Source organism: Scatophagus argus, chromosome 9 (genome assembly GCF_020382885.2).
Source record: "Scatophagus argus isolate fScaArg1 chromosome 9, fScaArg1.pri, whole genome shotgun sequence".
NCBI classification, from domain to species: domain Eukaryota; kingdom Metazoa; phylum Chordata; class Actinopteri; family Scatophagidae; genus Scatophagus; species Scatophagus argus.
The window spans coordinates 22,574,207-22,590,989 of record NC_058501.1 but is presented as its reverse complement, the minus strand read 5'-3'; the positions used below and the strand labels follow the sequence as shown (position 1 = coordinate 22,590,989).

At 43.6% G+C, this 16,783-nt stretch overlaps 1 protein-coding gene across 2 annotated transcripts in view; it reads left to right on the top strand.

The window, feature by feature from the left end:
* Nucleotides 1–14,076: 14,076 nt before the first annotated feature.
* The window catches only part of LOC124064483 (DNA-binding protein SATB1), a 58,257-nt gene continuing 55,550 nt past the window's right edge, over nt 14,077–16,783 (top strand). For both annotated transcript variants that reach the window (XM_046398994.1, XM_046398989.1), the window contains exon 1: nt 14,077–14,466. The gene's annotated coding sequence lies outside the window, so the exon portion shown is untranslated. The remainder of the gene's footprint in view (nt 14,467–16,783) is intronic.

Below are 16,783 nucleotides of genomic sequence, written 5' to 3'. Positions count from 1 at the left end.
GAACATGAGAACCACAGGCCCTCTTCATCTGAAAGATCCACACTCTCACAAAATTAAATGTCTTCATAAGATAACCAAAATGCATTCCAGTTGGTGAAAGTTTCCAGGCAAACACTAAGAAGCTGAAGTCAAATTCATTTTTTGTCTTCTCCCTACAAACCGCCATGAAGTGCAGTTTGTATCACAGAATTATCCGATGCAGTGATGTTCTCGCAGATGTGGTCTTGACCTGTCATGAAATAAAGTCCTCCATGCCTGAGACTGAGACAAGACAGAGTAAAACAATCGGGTCAATTCTGAGACCGAGACCTTCAGATAGTGGTCTTGATACTGGACTCAAGACCATGATCTATTTGAAATACTACAGCACTACAACAATGGATTTCCCCTAAAATACAGTTTTAATCTTGAAAGCACATTTTAAACGACTAAGTAATTAAAGTGGCTTCCATTTAACCACAGGTGCAGTATATGATTAGAGATCTGGCACAAGGCAAACCCCCAAATCTGCTGGGAGCACAAACTCCTGACTGTTAGGTGGACCTTTATTGGAAAAAAAAGAAAACAACTTTGGTAATTAATGTTGCAGTTGGCACAGAAAAGGTAAAAAGGAAAAGAAAAAGAGAGATAAAACATAAAAAACAGATGATAATCCCTAAGCACACCTGGACAGTACCTGATCCGGACTGTCCATGGTCCCATCATAAAGTCTCGTCTAAATTCACACAAGTGAGAACACTTAAAGTACATAACAGAAATGCACTCACTAAGTACCTTCATAGTCACAGTAGAGATCTTACCGTTCCTCTATGAGGAACTGAAACCTGATCTGGGACGAGGTTTGGACCAGGTCTGAATGAAATTCAGTCTAATTATGTCGCATAGGTTTTACCGTCTCTGAGGTGTCTCAGATCTGTGTCTCAACATGTCTGAAACCAACAATTTAGTCTTTGAAGCACACAAAGGAGTTATTTTTGAAATACACCACTATGACTTTACGTTTGTTCTGTGACATTCTTTTCTCTTTTCACGGGATTCGGCTTCAGCAGATCAGCTAAGACACAAACTGAGAAACGGTTAAAGTGGCTGTGGCTGACACATACCATGTGACCACGTGACCATGTGACCATGTGACCGTACGGCCGATTCCAGCCATTGACTTTTGTTGCATGTCACATCCATCTCTCTCTCCTCTCCCGTGTTTCCTGTCTATATCTACACTGTAAGTATATGTAAAAGGAAAAAAGCCAAAAAATGAACACATCTTAGCATAGCAATGGACTGAGATAATCAAATATTTCTGAGGCCACTAAATTTGGTGGGCCCACTGAATAAGCTCTGTCACCAAATCCTAGCTGTAACGGTCCTACTACTCAAGTGTGTGTTCACCCTTTTAATTCAAGAGAAGCATACGAGGGGGAAACTGGTAACACAGAAGCAAGTTACTAAAATGTTAGTTAGTGCTCTGACCGTAACAGATTGATGACACCCTTTTTGCAGAGGAATAACCTGTAATGACGGAGGTCTTCGTCGAAATCCGCAGTCTACGTGTGATATAATGTGCTGCATCAAAGTCAAACAACAAAACAAAAGTGCAGCACAGCTAAAAATCAGGCAGGAAAAAAATCCCAAAAGTTGTTGACTTTGTTTGTTTTCCTGTCTGCACAGTTGCACACATCCATTGGAAGCTCGTGCCATCACCGCCATGGTCTTTGCTTAAAGGCGGGGGGTCCTAAGGGCCTGTGGAAGCTGGCATGCTGCTGACCATGCCGCCGTTTCCTGTGAAAGGAATGTCTGGTGTGGCATCAGTCACTGCTGGCATTCTGGAGATGGTCTGCCAGTCCCTCATCATTGTGCCACTGCTGCACACACACACACACACACACACACACACACACATAAACATGTCATACTCGGCTCCCACCCTGTGCATGGCAGTGATAGGCAGAGGACGAAGAGCGCACATCCTTATCGACGCCAATCCAGATGAACCTACAGACACGCTTCCCCAACACCCCAGACCCACTCGCTGCACAGTTGGCTATCATTAGCCTTCTTTTAGCTATGACAGTCCTAAGGCTAAGGGGAGGGTGGGGGGCATCACTGCCAAGGTGCTCCCCTGATTTGCTACATTTCCCAGGGCTACGGGGCCTCTAGGCTTACTGGCCCATGGAGACATAAGCCCCGGCCTCCCTGGAGGCTCTCGGCCAACCCAGACGCTTGGCATGGACCGAACCGCCCAATGGGAGCCGTCCAAGAGCAGTGGATGGCTATGATATGTTTCCACCGAGGGCAATTTCAATCATGTGGAATTTCGATGGATGAAAGGAATGTGTTTCGCTGGGGGTGGACTGAACGAGAGCAAGTCAGGCTGCTGCTTTCACACATTACCCCATCACACAGCACAAGTAATCCAGTATCTTTCATCAAAATGAGCCTGAATTCAGGGCTAGAACATTTGGATTTGGAAAACAAATACTCGCTATGAACGGCAGTTTGAAAGTCATTCACCTAAATTATGACAAAACATTTTTCTCACTTATGTATAGCTACTGTAATGTGAATTGGTTTTGTTTGATCTGCCAGACTTTGAGATATCTGTCTCTTTGTGATGCCAGCCCAGTACGGTGACTGTGAATGGGATTTAGTTTGTAGCACTGAAAGCTTTAAAAGCGATGGTCCTCCTTAATCTGAGTCATCCAGGTCAACTATGACTTAAAGGAACTTTCATTTGGCATTGACTTTGTCCCTGTGGATGAAAGTGGTGTGAACACCACCACCTTTTTAAAATCAAATCAAATCCTCTTGTCATCAAATTCATTCACTTTGTATAAAGTTAATTTGATGTGTGTCTGTGACGTGACAAAAACATGATGCTACGTCCCGTCTCGACGCCTTTACTTTGCGACTTTACTATGCGACACAAGAGACTTTTGAAGGACCTGGTAGACGAGGGAGACGCCCGATGGACTCTCCAGGTGACTTTTTGCTATATTTGAGGGGTTCCTTCAAAATAAGGTGCTTACCAGTTTCTGCCCTCCAGTTAATGGTGGCACTTTTTTTTTCTCAAGTTCATAAATATGTGAGCCCAGCAAAATACTTACAGTAGTTCATTTCACAGTTTCTGTCTGATCATGTGAACAGATGATTTTAAGTAACGATAAAACAACAAATGTAATTTTCAACACTCGACTCCTACAGACCCGTCACTTAATGCTAACACAGTGTGTGCGTGTGTGTGTGTGTGTGTGTGCAGATTAGCCAGCTGACAGCTGGGCTGTCCCGTTGATCATGTGATCACCGCCTTGCACCTCGTGGTGGTCCATTAAGAGTCCGTGTCCTGCTCACTACTTCCTGTCCAGGCACTGAGTGTCATCGTTGAATTAATTTAATGAAACTGTGTGTCATGGAATGAGAAAATGAAAGAATCACGCAGTACCAAATCCATTGCTGTCTCAATGTTACTGCTCTTCATAAGCGTCATGAACCTGAAACATTATAAATAATCCACGTTTTACAATTCATAAAGACTGTCATAATGTCAAATACTTTAATAGAAGATGGCGCACACCAAAACACACCCCCAACCAAAGGGTTAAAGGCACACCGATGAAGGATTACTATAATTTTTAATCTAGACATATTGTTTTTTTAATTTGCTCCAACTGCTCTGCCTTGATGGTTTTGATTAATATGGCCAGGAAGTGTTTATGAACAAGACATATACTGCGATTCATCTGCAAAATAATCCAATCATTACCAACTAATGACGGGGTGGGGGGCTGAAAAATGATGCGAACCCACCGCGGCTCCCCAACATGCATCAGGGCCCCATCGACGCAGAGGATTGGAGGCCCCACCTGTCACGGCGATGCAGTAATTGCATTGTGGGCTCTCTTCTCTCCTCGGCTCGCACTCCTCTCTTCCCCATCCGCCACTGTTCAGCTGCACAGACAATGCTCGTCTTAATGAAGCCGTCTGACGAGGTGGCAATTACAGACTTCTGTCACTGTCACCAGGGGCAATCGTGGAGGAGGTAGAGAGGAGGGGGAGGCGGGGGGGGGAGGCAGAGGATGCCTTACCCCTGAGGGCTTCTCCACACCCGCTGCGTTACGCTGGATGGCAGGGTGGCTAAGCTGCTGTCAAAGGCAACTCGAGAGTGCGAGCTGGATTAGAGCTTTGCCGTGTGAGTGATTGTTAGAAATGAAGTGATGCATCGCAGCGTGTGGAGATGTCTCCGGATTGACGGATGATCCGGTGACACTTCCGTGCACACTTAAAAAGGCACTTCCAGTGCTTCCGTCTCCAGCAAAAAGACATGAACAGATTGGTCTGAGGTTTTTGATTGACTTTCTTTAAACCAGCTGAATTTCTCTAATGGACGCTTTGTAGGGTCAGTTCACCAAATTAGAAAAGACAAAAGCAAGAGAAAGTTGCACAAATTTTACGCATGAAGATCAGTTTACTTGACTCACCCTGGGAAAACAGTTGTTGAATGTCAACAGGGGGTGCAGACTTTGAATGACAGGCATTTACCAGATGGGAAGGAAGTAACAAAAGACACAGCTCAGCTGCATTATGGGAAATGTTGGTTCAAGGGTTTTTGGAGCTTCAGTCAAATTACAGACTTAAGTCTCGGCCTTTGCTGCATCTGCACTTTGACCCTTCTGCTAATGTCACTTAACTTTCTTCTGAGTGGCCCAGCTATACAGAACTGCATTATTAAAGTGTGTCCCTTTGACTGTCACAATAGCTGTGCAGATAACTTTGGTTTTAGTTGCTCAGATCTTGAGATGAATATCTCTGCCACCTCAGCGCCACACAGGTGACTGGCCTACTTCTTCAGTAGGCAGGGCTTCCAATGAAAAGTCTACTGTGAACTCTGTGTGTCTCTGTGTTTCCAGAGAAATGAGGACACTGTTTCTACAAAGAGCTTTTGCTTTCAGATTTTCAAAAATTGTTCTTCAATTTTCAGTGCTGTAACTTCCATCGACCTCCGTTTTTTGGGAGTGACAGAGACAGATAATTTGTGCAAATTTAGTGAGCTGTAGTACTCAAACTGACCCTTGATTCAGGCTCAGAAATGGCATGATGGAAATGAACATGGAACTAACATTCTGATGCACTGACTTGCATTGCTCTATCCAGTAACTGGTCCAGCGGTTGCATTTTTGGCATTTGTTCCGCCTCATCCAGTCAAATTCAGTGGAAGTCAATGTTACGGCTCGCTTTATTCACAGCTTCGGTAACAGAATGGAAACAGCTGCAACGGGGTGCATTGAATCGTAATCTCAATTCCTGCACAGGTGTCATTATAACTTAGTCACTAAACAATGGATCGCCACAAAGTCTTAAACTCACCGGAATTGCCGTGTTTTGTACAGCAAACAGACACTAAGAACACAATTAGGTTAGCCAAGCTTTGCTAAAAAATGTATGCAGAATTAGAGATTCCTCTGGTGGTATCAAAAAAGCCACGATGGCTGAGACGGGAATGTGCGTAAGAGGCTTAAAGGCATTCCAATTCTTAATGGTGATGTGATGGATGCACCAGTACAAAATGGCGTTGCAGGCCCGGATAAACGGTTCAGTACAGATTTAGCTCTGCTGAAAGACGCACGCAAGAGGCCTCTGTGTTCCATGTTAATGGCGACAACCGGGAAAAAGAGTTTCACCAAAGTTCATGTACATGCATGCAGTAGGAGAACTTTCTTTTAAAATGTTCTTACGTGGAAGAAACGTTCCTCAGTGTTGATTAGTGACAATAAATTACAATGGATATGTTTATTTATAATATTTCATTAGAAAAAAGAAATTATTTGAACAAAATTCAGTCCTGCAGTTACATCCATGCAGACTCCCTGATTACAGCTGCGAAACAGAAGGAAGTCTTCCTTGTGTCTGCGATTATGTACTCAACAGGACTGACAAGCAAAAAAAGAAAATTCATTTTTAAAGTTGTAATAATGTTTTATTTTTGTGAGGTAAAAATGCTCTTTAAATATGTACGATCCATAATTATTAATCATTAAAAACTTATGATTAAAATTATTTTTCATAATCTGAACACAACAGACGGAGCAACACTTTCCACAGGAAGCCAGTAAACTAAGATAATTGTTGGTTTTAGGGATCATAATACCCACAGTACAGCACAGCACAGTAGGTCCTCAGCCCAGCACGAAGTTGCAGTTTTGGCCCTCAAAGCGAAAAGGTCGGGCAGCTCTGCGTTAGAAAATATTAGTGCCATTCAAACCTCTCCAGCAAAGAGAGTTTACACCCAACAACAACAGCTTTAGATTCCTCACACAGCAGTTTAACACTCTGCGTCTCTTAGTTGGACAGAAGTTAATTAAATCGGAGTCTTAATGCTGCACTTCAGTGTTTTGACGTCTCCAGCAAAGCTTAAACTTCAACTGTGTTTGCAGAGCAGTTCATTCCACACACACACACACACACACACACTCTTCCCTTCACCACCACACAGGTGTGCCCTGGTGCCTACAGATGTTGCCATGGTTACATCATGCCTACCTGCCCTATATAATTATGTGGGATACCATGACATGGTACACAAAACAAAGTAGTGTAAACACATCATCCATCCTTCTGTCTCGCTTCTTGCATCTTCAGTGAAGAAACCACAGCCTCCTGTTAATCTGCTTTACTTACTAGAAATGATTGCAAAGTATCTTAAAGGTTCTCATCTCTTACTCCATGTTCTTACATAATTCTGCCAAAGTTTGGTTTGTTATATTATCTTGCTTTCTTTCTTTTGACAACATTTTTGAAATTTGCACAGTTGAATACAAACATACTGGGTCTGAGGCGGACATGTTCTTCATTGTCTTTGGTGTTGGAGTTTGACTTGTGGGGGTTTCTGAGGCCTGATTTTGTGATCATTTTTCTGCCAAAATACCACCAGAGGAGTGTGTTTCCTTCAAGGATTTACTCTCATCAACAAACAAACCTGAACTCCACAGGTTGGCTGATATCCACCTACTCTAACCCCATCATGCAGTCAAACAGAGTTAGTTGTAGCAGGTTCGACCAGACCAGAAATGATGTAGAAATTAGATTTCCTTAACTTAAACAGACAAACTGTAAGTGACATAACATGAGAGACGTCAGTCAGGTTTAACAATAAGAAATTAATGGATGTGAATGTTAGTCTTGACACTGAGGAAGTTGTTGTATGTTGAGGTTTTGTTGATATTTGAATGATTAAAGGCATATAGGTTAGTAAAATTAAAGCGTTCAAGTTTACAAAATCTGATTTCTCCATACATTCTCGTCCCCTTTGATCGGGCCAATTGTGACAAAGTGACATATTCAACTTTTACAAACCTCCTGTGGTTATCACTTGTGCTTTGATTGGCTATAAATTAACTGATAGTCTAAACAATGAACTTGATCATCAGAAAATAATGCATCAGATCTGGGCTGTAATCCCGTTGGTCTGCTGCCCTGCCTGGCTAACACCTGGTCACCTCATCCAAAACTGTAGGTTAGATTACACAGCGTTAGCTAACGGGCAGAGGTCATGTAGTTTATCTACAGTCTGTGACTAACCTCAGTCACATATGCATAAGAAGTTCCAGTCTGTTGTAAACCAGGAAAGATGACGGACTGGTCTGTTTTGTAAGATCTGTTGCCTTACCACAACAAACACTTCCCACACGCTGTTTCTCATTGTTGAAATCATTATGCTGAACAATCTGGAAGTTATCACCCGTTAGAAAACAAGACTTGAGGTGCACAGCTCACATTTTCCGCCGGTGGCAGTAACCTGGTGACAGCCACCTACTGATGGCGGACCTGCTGTGTGCACTGCAGCAGCAGTCAGACTCGCAGGCCAGATTCTGTTGTCCCATCCCGAGCTCCGTCGTGCTGGCTCCACACTGGGAGCCTCCAGCCTAAAACGAGCTCTGAACGCTTTTTGTTCAAGATGCACAAGTGAAGTCCGTATCTTCACCTGCATAAAAGACACCAAGTGCCAAAGCTAGAGGAGGTTTTTCTGTCAGGAAATGGTGGTTTCACTCAGTGTCCTGACACACTGAGCTTGTAAACACATTAGTTTGCCATGACGTGAAATAGTGATACGTCATTTAAAACTAGGTGAAAAAAAATGCTGAATTACTGTTTAAGACATGCAGTCAACAACAATTAAATGAACAATGAAATATGCATAAGAAGTTGGTCAAATGAAATAAAATAAAACTCCGTGACAGTTTTTAATCACTGTGGTCGTGGAAGATCGGCTTTGAAGCTGGATGACATAAACAACCCTGTACATCGCTGAAAACTAACAGCAACAGAGGAAAGTTCCGATGCATCATTTAAACGAACCAAACTTGGTGAACTGTTGCCTGAACTTTTTAAGCAACCACTGAAGGCCTCATTAGTTTGAATTGGCATTGACCCAATGACATATCAGAGCCACATTAGCTGCAGTGGCTCTTCAGAAGCCCTCAGCTCACTCAGACAGACAGAACATGGTTTTAAACAGCAGCTGCCCTGGACGTCCAGGCTGGCTGTGATTGAGTAATGAGCACACAGTCAAACTGAGGAGACGCAGAGGGCAGAGGAAGTTCAAACTTTAACTTCGGTTTCTGAGATTTTGTGTCTTGCTTCCTCAGCTAAGCACTTCTGAGTAGCAGGCTACATTTTTTTGACAGAAAGCGTTCACACTCGATGGTGAATTAAAATGACTCACAGTTAAAATCCCCCTAATTTATTAGTGCAAAGAGGTACTTCAGTTTCTCTCTCATCTCTCTCTGTCTCTGTCAGTGATTCATCTTTTACATGTTAGTGAGAATTTCCCTGTTGCTTTCCACCTGGTTACAACTGACAGCCGTCACTAAATCCCACCCACATGCTTCGCGCTAAATAACCAGTAATCAATCTGTTATTAGTGTTCACCTTTATTGCTGACACTCCGAGCTTCATTTTCTCTTGACAGTCAGCGCTAAACTGTGATTGACAAACTTCAGAAGTGGACGTGAAACGACGCTGCCTGCATATATTACTCACACGTTCTGCAGCTCGCCAACGCCAACGTTAGTGTGTAATAGGCGCTATTAATAAAGCCAAGCCATGCGTGACTCGCCGCCTCTCATGGCTGACTCCTTACCGGGGATTCAGTTGTGTGAGTTTGGATCAGTCTAATCACATTTGTTTAATTAAGCACAGCTAATAGACTCTCCAGGAGATAGGATGTCTCACTGTGACGGTGGCGCTGCACTGAGATGCATGTCAAACACAGAGGCCTGCTAGCGCCGAGGCTCCCATGGTTCAGTGCTGGCTGATGTGCCCGACATCCAGCCGCAAGCTGCAAGCCTGACACAAACAAGCTGCAGGTTACACACGGTGGGATGGATGGGATTCGGATGAATGTCTGACGAGAACATCTCTTTGTAATAGCTTTGAACTCAGTGTTCTCGACTGATGTTGCCATGACAGAAAACCAGAGAGTTTAACGCAGCCTTCAACTCCATTAAACACACAGATTGCAGTTTCAACCACAAGGGGTCTCTCAATCAAAACAAAACAACAGACGTACGTAAGGTACGACCGTTGGGAGTTGTTGTCTTCGTTGTTAAACAACCTGGATTTCTACCTGATGTGACCGATGTGCCGAAATGTTCATAAACAAAGTAGTTTTCGGGTTTTATTCACGTTACGTTTTGTCACGTTTGTCGACTTCCTTCCTCACCCTCTGACTCACCAGTGACGTGGGATGTTTGGGTGGTTTGTGTGCGCACCTTTGGAGATCATTCCTCATATAGAGTCCAGAGAAGGAAAAAAAAACCTCATGAAAAGACAAAAAATCGTGGAGTGACCCTAACTCATGCTGATGTTAAGAAGATCCCAGCTTTCATTTACTTTAAAGCGTCAGCATTTTCTGAAAACGTGCCAACTGCAACAGCAGGTTGCAGAATGCGCCCCAAAACGTGTCAGAGCCCTCTGGTGGTCGTAGTGATTATGACAGGAGCAAAGCGTCGTGTGAGGAAGGACGCTGGAGTGAATGGACGAGTCGAAAAAACATCAGACTTTGACACGAGGGAACGCTCCTCGTTTCAACATTGGAGTGTCAACACTGGTTTCTTAACACCATTACGCCGATTGTTCCTTAACTTTAACCAGAGATTTGCCATTTCATTTAGAGGACTTGCTGGGCTAGGATCATGAGAAAGCTAACTGTGGCTGAGAGAACAGATTAAGGAGGGAAGAAGTTCTGCCGCAAAACTTACCAAGAAACCAAATCATTAAAGTCTTATTGTACACCACGTAAAATAAATTCACAAGCGCGTTTCACCAAACTCTCAGCTCGTGCAAACTTAAAAATGATCCTTGTTGATCCACATGATCCCTGGATGTGTTTGTGGTCAGGAGGTAAGAACCTGAAGGTAATCCAGGTGTAGGGAGGTTTTGTTAACAGGAGAATAGTACATCGCAGCACATCCCCCACAGTCTGACTGACAGGTGAGCTCTGGTGAGAGTGTTGCAGAAACACCTCAGGATACCTGAACAATGAAACCAGCAACTTTCCTCTCACAGAGTCCTCTAACATCTGGGCAGCTGCCACACATGTTCAGCTGCCGCGCTCCGCATGCAGTCATGTACTAAGTGACATTAAGCTGCCGCAGCTGACGGGAGGGTTCACACCAGACAGTAATTACACTTCTGGGTTGTTTTCTTTCGCCCAGCTGACTGACATCCCATTAACATCTGGAGGCGTGCGCGCTTTGGAGGCGCCGCTGCGGGTCAGCTTTTATTGTTCTGATTGGCTCTCATCTCCACCGTCCTCCTTGGCAGCACGCAAATGAGGATTAATAGTGTTTCATTTGAGAGGTGAGGCTGCGGAGTACTTCTGTTTCGCATATTCGGAGAGGTGCTGAATGGAAAAGGCGAGGAGCAAAAACACTGAGAAACCCACACCGCAATTTGTGCTAAGGTGATCACAGGAACAAAAATCTTACCTGGGATAAAGCCAGGAGACAAGTGTTAGTCCTCTCAGGAATCCTTGTTAATCTTTAAAAGGTAAGCAATGATAAAAGAGCTACTGAAGAAAGTTGCAAAGGCTAACCACAAAACCAGAGCAAAAAGGGAAAAAAAAAAGTGGCTGAGCATTCCAGATTTAGACGAGACGTCTGTCTTTTAGCTCTTGGGCATCTTTCTGAGACAAATTACTTTCAGTAGTCAATAGCCTGTAATTAAAATATACCCACTTGATGGAGAGGCAACAGTGTCTCCCTGTTTAGTTATGGGTTGGAAAGATTAATTCTGGGGTGTATAACCCTTGTAATTTTCCAAGTGCTGTTTATTGTTTTCAGAGAGAGAGAGAAAAAAAGTTCAGACGATTGAAATGTCTCAGCTCAAGGTCTGCTTTGATTTGCTTACACTTCACACTCACACACACACACACGTCTTTTTTGTGCTTTACACGTGCCCTCTTTATGCTTCAGCAAGACGGTTGCACATTATCAATTTGCATTAACGTTTTGGAACTCGTCCACAGCTCTCACACATTGCTGTCGCCGCCACCGCCGCCGCCGCCGCCTCGTCAACAGTCTTCTCTGCGTTTGAATGCAGGGGTCAGGGCCTCCTGCTTTTGAATCAACAAAATCATAAACATTTGGCACAACCAGTCAGACGACAGCACGTTAAAACCCAGAGTACATGAAGTGTCTAACAGACGAGGGTCATCATCAGCTGCCCTCCCCTCCTGCTGTCTCTACCCCTCTCTTCATGAGACTCACTGGTCCCCCTTGTGGTCAGAGTGACAACTGCAGCACATGCAAGCTGTGGAGGCAGCAACATGAACTGTTGGATAAAAACACAGGCTGCATTGAAATCACCAGCTGTTGTCTGTAATGATGAAAACATCCCTAACTTAGCATGAATTTATAATTACGCAGAAAGCAAATTTGAATCTCTTTACTGGAACTTTTCAATTCCCATTCAGTCTCCCGGGAGAGAGCCGGTGTGAATCATATGCAGAGACTGTGTGTGTGTGTGTGAGAGAGAGAGAGAGAGAGAGAGAGAGAGAGAGTGTGTGTGTGTGTGTTTGTGATTTCTTTTCTCCCTTTTTTAAATGCAGATCTCAGATGCTTCATAATGAAACTTTTGTGGAGTCCCAAAACCACAACAAATGAACTTTTCTGAGAAGTATTTGTGCATATCAGCTTACAATAAGAGCTCCAGTCCTTCTGTGTCTTCTCTGATAAATAAACTCAGTGCGGACAATCACAATCATTTTCCAGATTTCATTTCCTTCGGCTCTTACCTTCTGTTGTCTCCTGTCGACTTGTTTCAGCTCCTTATTTTTGCCCCCTAATTCTATTTTCAACGGGACGTGTAAATTAAGAGTAAATGTAAATGGATCACTGTGTTATTTATGCTAAACACGCTAAGAGAAACACGTTCATATTGTAAGTAAACAGCTGCATTACCTGTGGGCTCCTGCACACCTGCTAGTGCAGAGCAGTTAGCCTGTGTGCAGATGCAAACTGTCAATCATGTCACACACACGCACACACACACACACACTAACAAACAAACAAACAAACAAAGGCATGCACACAACAAATGGGTATAAATGTGTGGTGTGTAAGGTTGCACACACATACAAACACACACACACACATGACACAAATAAAATGTGCATTGGAACCACAATATGTGATGCACCCACACACCCACACACACACACACACACACACTGGAGCTGTTCACACGTTGGACACAGACGTGATAAAAATCAAACAATGAGTGGAGAAGAACTGTTCGTTCATGCGTGAACTATTCCGGTATTTTCATGATGTGAAAATCTTTTGTGTGGGAACATGAACGCACCACATGTATGGCGAGACGTTTCTCCCTCGTCCCGCGCTGGCTCTAACATGTTCTTCATGAGGACTGTTTCATTTCATTTCATTTCAGTTCATTTCTGAGATTTTTCCCGTCTAATTTCACACGCACATCCTATACTTCTCATGCAGCAGTCAACAGTTCCAGCTGAAAATCAATTAAAATCGCACAAATACATTCAGACAGCGTGAGGGCGAAAATAAAATCTTTTCTTTTCCCCTCCGTTATCTGTCACTGTCCTCTGCGCCTCGGCTCTTTCTGCTCCAGGCTGTGTTCTTAAAGATGTCCAAGAAAAGGGAAAAAATAATAAAGATAAATAAAAATCCTTCTGCTGTGCGCGTAAATTCGGACAAAATTTGCATTCCTTAAGCGTAGATTTTTATTTTGGTTTTGCTGTCCTGGATAGGCCGGAGGTAGGATTTTTACATGTGATGGAGAGTCTGTGTGTGTGTGTGTGTGTGTGTGTGTGTGTGAGGGAGAGAGATGGTCGGAGTTAACTAAGTGGGGAAAAGCAACAGCTTGCATTGATAAAATAAAAGCGGCTCTGGTTTAATAACGATGCTTTAAAAATGTCCACTGACAAATAGAGAGAATAATATTTATTTTCCACTAAATACTTTTGTTTAGATTGGAGAAATTAATGGGAAAAATCGCTTTCGGGGAGCAAGAGAACAAGCTGTGGTATTAGTCTCTCATCAACAAACTCAAACTTCATTTTTCTTGAAAACTTTTTTTTAAATTGTTCTTATTTTTGCGCTTTTCCAAACAAAATCGGCCACTTGAAATACGCATCTCTGTGTGTGGGTTAGAGCATCTGATGTATGGTTTCACATTCCGCTCAGGTGTGCGGGGAGGAAAGCTGGCAGGTTGCCCTCCGCTGTTAAAACAACAGGCTTTGACTCTCCACGGAGCAAAACGCACGCCGCTGCGCGCAGTCGACTGTTTACCAGACTTTCCCCTTCTTCTTCTTCTTCTTCTTCTTCTTCTTCTGCTGCTGCTTCTTCTTCTTGACGTGCAAACATGTGGCGTGTAAATATGAAAATGAATGAGTGTGAGAGCTCTCCTGGCACCGACCCCCCTTCTCTCCCCCCCTCTCTCCCCCCTTCTCTCTCTCTCTCTCTCTCTCTTTCCGTGTCCCCGGAGAGCAGCGCGTCGGAGAGGAGCGGCTGTAAAAACCAAAGTGGGGCAATGAGACAAGCTGCGCCACAGCTGGCAAATCATCGATTTGAGCATCAGAAACGGGGAGGGGCGGTTCGTTTACCTGCCACCCTCTCAAAGCAGCCCTCCTCACATGCCGCTACTCTCCTCTCCTCTACTTCACCCCCGCAGCCCGCAGCGCACGGTTGCTCACATTTCTGCGCTCCATCCGCCGTGTGCGCTCCCCAACTTCAACCTCCGCCTGTGCGGTTTCTACGAGACGACTCGTCCCCCCTCCCCACCGCTCCTCAGCCATAGGACTTTTGACTTTTTTAAAGCAGTTTTTCCTCCCACAGAGCAGTCGCCTATTTTTGGATCTCTCGTCGTGGAGCAGTGACAAGAGGCTGTTCAACTTTTGATGGAAAACAAGAGGTCGGGCGACTGCTGACTTTAAAGGTACGGTGCCATAGCGTAGCCTAACAGGGGTTATCCTCAGTGATGTGTCTCTGCTGTCATTCTGTCATATGCATCGTGTTTTTGTGTGTGTGTGTGTGTGCATCTGTTTTAAATCACATTTTTTTTTATTGCTCGACTCATAAAAATAAGGTGCCTCTGCTCGGATTTAGAAGGATGAATGACTCGGTTCTAAATGAATTAAAAGCAATTTGCAGACCTAACCGCTAAATCACTTAAAACCCACACAAACCAGAAGAGGCTGCTAGGATTTTTATATTTCATAAATAATAATAATAATAATAATTTTTTTTAAAAAAAATACAGAATCTAAATGTCCCGCGTATTGGTAAATATGAACGCTCGCACTCAGAACTTTTTCGCCATCTGATTTTAGATGTGCAGCAGAAGCAGGCCCGAGTGGTTTCTGCACGAGCAGGCAAAGCACTCGTGATATCGGCGGGGTTAAGTACATCCATCTCCTCTAATTCATTTAACAAGTTATTCAGCGCGCAGCAGAGGAGCAAGCAGGGATGCTGCCATCGCTGCTCCTCACCTGATGACTTTAACAACCACGGATTTTTTTTACATTTTTTTTATTTAGACTTTTATGGACTTATAATTTTTCCTTCACATTATGAATCTTAAAGAAATATTTTGCATTTTGTTTTCTTTCCCCCAGTGTATGGTTTAGAAATTAAAACAGGCCTTCAGGCTACTTTCATTTTTACACATTGTGATGAAATGTGTGTTGACAAACCACATTTTTAAAGAATTCAAACCGCTGACTTGTCTGTTAGAAAGGCTCAAGCTGCAGCAGCCAAAACCAACTGCCCAACCGCTTTAACTACCTTTTATTAAGACCATTAGAGCCACTTCACGTGTTCTCTCCGTATACTTAATATTTAATTACGTTTCAACTTGCTTCAACACTTTTTTTTATGGGTGCAGCATGAAACACTCTGTGTGACTCCCAGGAAGAGCTCAGCAAGGTAAAAAGAAAAGACAAAGGTGTGTCAGTATGGCTGGTAAACAAACAGTTAACAAATTTATTGCTTTCTTTCTGCCTGACCTGTTGTGAGCCAGTCAGATGTGATGATACAGAAATGTTGTAGTAATGCTGTTTGGTCTGTCTTGTGGCTTTTGTCACAGTGCTGATAAAGTAATTTCAGGTACAGACAGACGTGTGTGTGTGTGTGTGTGTGTGTGTGAGAGAGAGAGAGAGAGAGAGAGAGAGCAGTTATAAAAAGATGTATTGCCATCTTTAAAAGTGTGTGGGCACTTTTGTTCTGTGGTTTAAAGGTCTTTAAAGCTTTCCCTCTCTGCTCTTTTGGACATTAGCTGACATTTCACACAGCAGCATGGCCGGTGGCTCCGTCTCTGATATTCATGACGACTTGTATCACATATCAGCACACAACACACACTCATTTGTGATAGAGTTCTGTCACAAAGATTATATTTGTTAACTCGGCCGTGATGGCGCTGTGAAAAAGGTAAAGTGCAGGGAAAATCGTAATTAAAAAAAACCCCAAAACCTGGTGAAGAAGTTTGCAGGAAATCAAGAAGTTGATCAGATAATTAAATGGAAATTCTCCTGCATTCAGTGTCACCGGTTGTTTATTATCTTGCCGTTGTCATCAGGCTGTGTGTTTTGCTCGCTCACATGCGATTACGAGGTCAAGCATGGCACCTCAGCATGGGAAAAAAGCAGGTTATGGCACAGCACCGGTGAGTTTTCTCCTTTTATCTTTGCAGATCTGTGGCAGTTCAAGGTGCTGTGGCTTATCTGGTCAGTGCCTTTGACAGCAACGGTATGCAGCCCTTTTCCTGTCTCAGGCTGCCATGTGTCACTTCTTGTAAAAAGTCCTCAGACAAGACGAAAGCCTCAACGGCAGCTTGTGAACGTTGAAACAAAACTTCTCGGTTTTACTCCTCGGCTCTGAGTCTCCGTTTCTGCCACTTTTTTTCATCAGTCTGTGGTTGTGAAAGTGGCACAAGAAAATGCTTGCCTACATATCCACAGTGGAGTGTCAGTCTGTTTGGCAAAATGTCTCTACATAAACTTGTTTGGCAGGAATGATAAGAATCAGAGTGCGAGGACAGTGGCAGCATTGCCTTCGGCTGCCAGGTCACACAGATCCAGCAGTGAAGCCTAAACATCTGTCGCAGCTTATTAGTGTGTAATTAATTCCTCTGAATGCGTCGTTCGGTCGTGTTCAGAGCTCTTACAATAACCCTATTGTGATTTACAATTAGGAGGAGATCCGGGAAAACACCAACGTGTTTCCACCTTTGTACCTTTCTTCTTCTAACTTAC